Source organism: Nerophis ophidion, linkage group LG28 (genome assembly GCF_033978795.1).
Source record: "Nerophis ophidion isolate RoL-2023_Sa linkage group LG28, RoL_Noph_v1.0, whole genome shotgun sequence".
In the NCBI taxonomy this organism is placed as follows: Eukaryota; Metazoa; Chordata; class Actinopteri; order Syngnathiformes; family Syngnathidae; genus Nerophis; species Nerophis ophidion.
The window spans coordinates 33,884,577-33,892,224 of record NC_084638.1 but is presented as its reverse complement, the minus strand read 5'-3'; positions in this window follow the sequence as shown (position 1 = coordinate 33,892,224).

Here is a 7,648-nt window from a genome sequence, read left to right as displayed (position 1 = left end):
CCTGTTAGTACTAGTCACCTCTCATGTCTACTCCTGTTTAGTACTAGTCACCTCTCATGTCTACTCCTGTTTAGTACTAGTCACCTCTCATGTCTACTCCTGTTTAGTACTAGTCACCTCTCATGTCTACTCTGTTTAGTACTAGTCACCTCTCATGTCTACTCCTGTTTAGTACTAGTCACCTCTCATGTCTACTCTGTTTAGTACTAGTCACCTCTCATGTCTACCCTGTTTAGTACTAGTCACCTCTCATGTCTACTCCTGTTTAGTACTAGTCACCTCTCATGTCTACTCCTGTTTAGTACTAGTCACCTCTCATGTCTACTCCTGTTTAGTACTAGTCACCTCTCATGTCTACTCCTGTTTAGTACTAGTCACCTCTCATGTCTACTCCTGTTTGGTACTAGTCACCTCTCATGTCTACTCCTGTTTAGTACTAGTCACCTCTCATGTCTACTCCTGTTTGGTACTAGTCACCTCTCATGTCTACTCCTGTTTGGTACTAGTCACCTCTCATGTCTACTCCTGTTTAGTACTAGTCACCTCTCATGTCTACTCCTGTTTGTACTAGTCACCTCTCATGTCTACTCCTGTTTAGTACTAGTCACCTCTCATGTCTACTCCTGTTTAGTACTAGTCACCTCTCATGTCTACTCCTGTTTAGTACTAGTCACCTCTCATGTCTACCCCTGTTTAGTACTAGTCACCTCTCATGTCTACCCCTGTTTAGTACTAGTCACCTCTCATGTCTACTCCTGTTTAGTACTAGTCACCTCTCATGTCTACTCCTGTTTAGTACTAGTCACCTCTCATGTCTACTCCTGTTTAGTACTAGTCACCTCTCATGTCTACTCCTGTTTAGTACTAGTCACCTCTCATGTCTACTCCTGTTTAGTACTAGTCACTCTCATGTCTACTCCTGTTTAGTACTAGTCACCTCTCATGTCTACTCTGTTTAGTACTAGTCACCTCTCATGTCTACTCCTGTTTAGTACTAGTCACCTCTCATGTCTACTCCTGTTTAGTACTAGTCACCTCTCATGTCTACTCCTGTTTAGTACTAGTCACCTCTCATGTCTACTCCTGTTTAGTACTAGTCACCTCTCATGTCTACTCCTGTTTAGTACTAGTCACCTCTCATGTCTACTCCTGTTTAGTACTAGTCACCTCTCATGTCTACTCTGTTTAGTACTAGTCACCTCTCATGTCTACTCCTGTTTAGTACTAGTCACCTCTCATGTCTACTCCTGTTTAGTACTAGTCACCTCTCATGTCTACCCCTGTTTAGTACTAGTCACCTCTCATGTCTACTCCTGTTTAGTACTAGTCACCTCTCATGTCTACTCCTGTTTAGTACTAGTCACCTCTCATGTCTACTCCTGTTTAGTACTAGTCACCTCTCATGTCTACTCCTGTTTAGTACTAGTCACCTCTCATGTCTACCCCTGTTTAGTACTAGTCACCTCTCATGTCTACTCCTGTTTAGGTACTAGTCACCTCTCATGTCTACTCCTGTTTAGGTACTAGTCACCTCTCATGTCTACTCCTGTTTAGTACTAGTCACCTCTCATGTCTACCCTGTTTAGTACTAGTCACCTCTCATGTCTACCCCTGTTTAGTACTAGTCACCTCTCATGTCTACCCCTGTTTAGTACTAGTCACCTCTCATGTCTACCCCTGTTTAGTACTAGTCACCTTCTCATGTCTACTCCTGTTTAGTACTAGTCACCTCTCATGTCTACTCCTGTTTAGTACTAGTCACCTCTCATGTCTACTCCTGTTTAGTACTAGTCACCTCTCATGTCTACTCCTGTTTAGTACTAGTCACCTCTCATGTCTACCCTGTTTAGTACTAGTCACCTCTCATGTCTACCCCTGTTTAGTACTAGTCACCTCTCATGTCTACTCCTGTTTAGTACTAGTCACCTCTCATGTCTACCCCTGTTTAGTACTAGTCACCTCTCATGTCTACTCCTGTTTAGTACTAGTCACCTCTCATGTCTACTCCTGTTTAGTACTAGTCACCTCTCATGTCTACCCCTGTTTAGTACTAGTCACCTCTCATGTCTACTCCTGTTTAGTACTAGTCACCTCTCATGTCTACTCCTGTTTAGTACTAGTCACCTCTCATGTCTACCCCTGTTTAGTACTAGTCACCTCTCATGTCTACCCCTGTTTAGTACTAGTCACCTCTCATGTCTACTCCTGTTTAGTACTAGTCACCTCTCATGTCTACTCCTGTTTAGTACTAGTCACCTCTCATGTCTACTCCCTGTTTAGTACTAGTCACCTCTCATGTCTACTCCTGTTTAGTACTAGTCACCTCTCATGTCTACTCCTGTTTAGTACTAGTCACCTCTCATGTCTACTCCTGTTTAGTACTAGTCACCTCTCATGTCTACTCCTGTTTAGTACTAGTCACCTCTCATGTCTACTCCTGTTTAGTACTAGTCACCTCTCATGTCTACTCCTGTTTAGTACTAGTCACCTCTCATGTCTACTCCTGTTTAGTACTAGTCACCTCTCATGTCTACCCCTGTTTAGTACTAGTCACCTCTCATGTCTACTCCTGTTTAGTACTAGTCACCTCTCATGTCTACTCCTGTTTAGTACTAGTCACCTCTCATGTCTACTCCTGTTTAGTACTAGTCACCTCTCATGTCTACTCCTGTTTAGTACTAGTCACCTCTCATGTCTACTCCTGTTTAGTACTAGTCACCTCTCATGTCTACCCCTGTTTAGTACTAGTCACCTCTCATGTCTACTCCTGTTTAGTACTAGTCACCTCTCATGTCTACCTCCTGTTTAGTACTAGTCACCTCTCATGTCTACTCCTGTTTAGTACTAGTCACCTCTCATGTCTACTCCTGTTTAGTACTAGTCACCTCTCATGTCTACTCCTGTTTAGTACTAGTCACCTCTCATGTCTACTCCTGTTTAGTACTAGTCACCTCTCATGTCTACCCCTGTTTAGTACTAGTCACCTCTCATGTCTACCCCTGTTTAGTACTAGTCACCTCTCATGTCTACTCCTGTTTAGTACTAGTCACCTCTCATGTCTACCCCTGTTTGGTACTAGTCACCTCTCATGTCTACCCTGTTTGTACTAGTCACCTCTCATGTCTACTCCTGTTTAGTACTAGTCACCTCTCATGTCTACTCCTGTTTAGTACTAGTCACCTCTCATGTCTACTCCTGTTTAGTACTAGTCACCTCTCATGTCTACTCCTGTTTAGTACTAGTCACCTCTCATGTCTACCCCTGTTTAGTACTAGTCACCTCTCATGTCTACTCCTGTTTAGTACTAGTCACCTCTCATGTCTACTCCTGTTTAGTACTAGTCACCTCTCATGTCTACTCCTGTTTAGTACTAGTCACCTCTCATGTCTACTCCTGTTTAGTACTAGTCACCTCTCATGTCTACCCCTGTTTGGTACTAGTCACCTCTCATGTCTACCCCTGTTTGGTACTAGTCACCTCTCATGTCTACTCCTGTTTGGTACTAGTCACCTCTCATGTCTACTCCTGTTTAGGTACTAGTCACCTCTCATGTCTACTCCTGTTTAGTACTAGTCACCTCTCATGTCTACTCCTGTTTAGTACTAGTCACCTCTCATGTCTACTCCTGTTTAGTACTAGTCACCTCTCATGTCTACTCCTGTTTAGTACTAGTCACCTCTCATGTCTACTCCTGTTTAGTACTAGTCACCTCTCATGTCTACTCCTGTTTAGTACTAGTCACCTCTCATGTCTACTCCTGTTTGGTACTAGTCACCTCTCATGTCTACCCCTGTTTAGTACTAGTCACCTCTCATGTCTACTCCTGTTTAGTACTAGTCACCTCTCATGTCTACTCCTGTTTGGTACTAGTCACCTCTCATGTCTACTTCCTGTTTGGTACTAGTCACCTCTCATGTCTACCCCTGTTTAGTACTAGTCACCTCTCATGTCTACCCCTGTTTAGTACTAGTCACCTCTCATGTCTACCCCTGTTTAGTACTAGTCACCTTCTCATGTCTACTCCTGTTTAGTACTAGTCACCTCTCATGTCTACTCCTGTTTAGTACTAGTCACCTCTCATGTCTACTCCTGTTTAGTACTAGTCACCTCTCATGTCTACTCCTGTTTAGTACTAGTCACCTCTCATGTCTACCCCTGTTTAGTACTAGTCACCTCTCATGTCTACCCCTGTTTAGTACTAGTCCACCTCTCATGTCTACTCCTGTTTAGTACTAGTCACCTCTCATGTCTACTCCTGTTTAGTACTAGTCACCTCTCATGTCTACTCCTGTTTAGTACTAGTCACCTCTCATGTCTACTCCTGTTTAGTACTAGTCACCTCTCATGTCTACTCCTGTTTAGTACTAGTCACCTCTCATGTCTACTCCTGTTTAGTACTAGTCACCTCTCATGTCTACTCCTGTTTAGTACTAGTCCCCTCTCATGTCTACTCCTGTTTAGTACTAGTCACCTCTCATGTCTACTCCTGTTTAGTACTAGTCACCTCTCATGTCTACTCCTGTTTAGTACTAGTCACCTCTCATGTCTACTCCTGTTTAGTACTAGTCACCTCTCATGTCTACTCCTGTTTAGTACTAGTCACCTCTCATGTCTACTCCTGTTTAGTACTAGTCACCTCTCATGTCTACTCCTGTTTAGTACTAGTCACCTCTCATGTCTACTTCTGTTTGGTACTAGTCACCTCTCATGTCTACCCCTGTTTAGTACTAGTCACCTCTCATGTCTACCCTGTTTAGTACTAGTCACCTCTCATGTCTACTCCTGTTTAGTACTAGTCACCTCTCATGTCTACTCCTGTTTAGTACTAGTCACCTCTCATGTCTACTCCTGTTTAGTACTAGTCCACCTCTCATGTCTACTCCTGTTTAGTACTAGTCACCTCTCATGTCTACTCCTGTTTAGTACTAGTCACCTCTCATGTCTACTCCTGTTTAGTACTAGTCACCTCTCATGTCTACTCCTGTTTAGTACTAGTCACCTCTCATGTCTACTCCTGTTTAGTACTAGTCACCTCTCATGTCTACTCCTGTTTAGTACTAGTCACCTCTCATATCTACTCCTGTTTAGTACTAGTCACCTCTCATGTCTACTCCTGTTTAGTACTAGTCACCTCTCATGTCTACCCCTGTTTAGTACTAGTCACCTCTCATGTCTACCCCTGTTTAGTACTAGTCACCTCTCATGTCTACCCCTGTTTAGTACTAGTCACCTCTCATGTCTACCCCTGTTTAGTACTAGTCACCTCTCATGTCTACTCCTGTTTAGTACTAGTCACCTCTCATGTCTACTCCTGTTTAGTACTAGTCACCTCTCATGTCTACCCCTGTTTAGTACTAGTCACCTCTCATGTCTACTCCTGTTTAGTACTAGTCACCTCTCATGTCTACCCCTGTTTGGTACTAGTCACCTCTCATGTCTACCCCTGTTTAGTACTAGTCACCTCTCATGTCTACCCCTGTTTGGTACTAGTCACCTCTCATGTCTACTCCTGTTTAGTACTAGTCACCTCTCATGTCTACTCCTGTTTAGTACTAGTCACCTCTCATGTCTACTCCTGTTTAGTACTAGTCACCTCTCATGTCTACTCCTGTTTAGTACTAGTCACCTCTCATGTCTACTCCTGTTTAGTACTAGTCACCTCTCATGTCTACTCCTGTTTGGTACTAGTCACCTCTCATGTCTACCCTGTTTAGTACTAGTCACCTCTCATGTCTACTCCTGTTTAGTACTAGTCACCTCTCATGTCTACTCCTGTTTGGTACTAGTCACCTCTCATGTCTACTCCTGTTTAGTACTAGTCACCTCTCATGTCTACTCCTGTTTAGTACTAGTCACCTCTCATGTCTACTCCTGTTTAGTACTAGTCACCTCTCATGTCTACCCCTGTTTGGTACTAGTCACCTCTCATGTCTACTCCTGTTTAGTACTAGTCACCTCTCATGTCTACTCCTGTTTGGTACTAGTCACCTCTCATGTCTACCCCTGTTTAGTACTAGTCACCTCTCATGTCTACTCCTGTTTAGTACTAGTCACCTCTCATGTCTACTCCTGTTTAGTACTAGTCACCTCTCATGTCTACTCCTGTTTAGTACTAGTCACCTCTCATGTCTACTCCTGTTTAGTACTAGTCACCTCTCATGTCTACTCCTGTTTAGTACTAGTCACCTCTCATGTCTACTCCTGTTTGGTACTAGTCACCTCTCATGTCTACTCCTGTTTAGTACTAGTCACCTCTCATGTCTACTCCTGTTTGGTACTAGTCACCTCTCATGTCTACTCCTGTTTAGTACTAGTCACCTCTCATGTCTACTCCTGTTTGGTACTAGTCACCTCTCATGTCTACTCCTGTTTAGTACTAGTCACCTCTCATGTCTACTCCTGTTTAGTACTAGTCACCTCTCATGTCTACTCCTGTTTAGTACTAGTCACCTCTCATGTCTACTCCTGTTTAGTACTAGTCACCTCTCATGTCTACTCCTGTTTAGTACTAGTCACCTCTCATGTCTACTCCTGTTTAGTACTAGTCACCTCTCATGTCTACTCCTGTTTAGTACTAGTCACCTCTCATGTCTACTCCTGTTTAGTACTAGTCACCTCTCATGTCTACTCCTGTTTAGTACTAGTCACCTCTCATGTCTACTCCTGTTTAGTACTAGTCACCTCTCATGTCTACTCCTGTTTAGTACTAGTCACCTCTCATGTCTACTCCTGTTTAGTACTAGTCACCTCTCATGTCTACTCCTGTTTAGTACTAGTCACCTCTCATGTCTACTCCTGTTTAGTACTCGTCACCTCTCATGTCTACTCCTGTTTAGTACTAGTCACCTCTCATGTCTACTCCTGTTTAGTACTAGTCACCTCTCATGTCTACTCCTGTTTAGTACTAGTCACCTCTCATGTCTACTCCTGTTTAGTACTAGTCACCTCTCATGTCTACTCCTGTTTGGTACTAGTCACCTCTCATGTCTACTCCTGTTAGTACTAGTCACCTCTCATGTCTACTCCTGTTTGGTACTAGTCACCTCTCATGTCTACTCCTGTTTGGTACTAGTCACCTCTCATGTCTACTCCTGTTTAGTACTAGTCACCTCTCATGTCTACTCCTGTTTAGTACTAGTCACCTCTCATGTCTACTCCTGTTTAGTACTAGTCACCTCTCATGTCTACTCCTGTTTAGTACTAGTCACCTCTCATGTCTACTCCTGTTTAGTACTAGTCACCTCTCATGTCTACTCCTGTTTAGTACTAGTCACCTCTCATGTCTACTCTTGTTTAGTACTAGTCACCTCTCATGTCTACTCCTGTTTAGTACTAGTCACCTCTCATGTCTACTCCTGTTTAGTACTAGTCACCTCTCATGTCTACTCCTGTTTAGTACTAGTCACCTCTCATGTCTACTCCTGTTTAGTACTAGTCACCTCTCATGTCTACTCCTGTTTAGTACTCGTCACCTCTCATGTCTACTCCTGTTTAGTACTAGTCACCTCTCATGTCTACTCCTGTTTAGTACTAGTCACCTCTCATGTCTACTCCTGTTTAGTACTAGTCACCTCTCATGTCTACTCCTGTTTAGTACTAGTCACCTCTCATGTCTACTCCTGTTTAGTACTAGTCACCTCTCATGTCT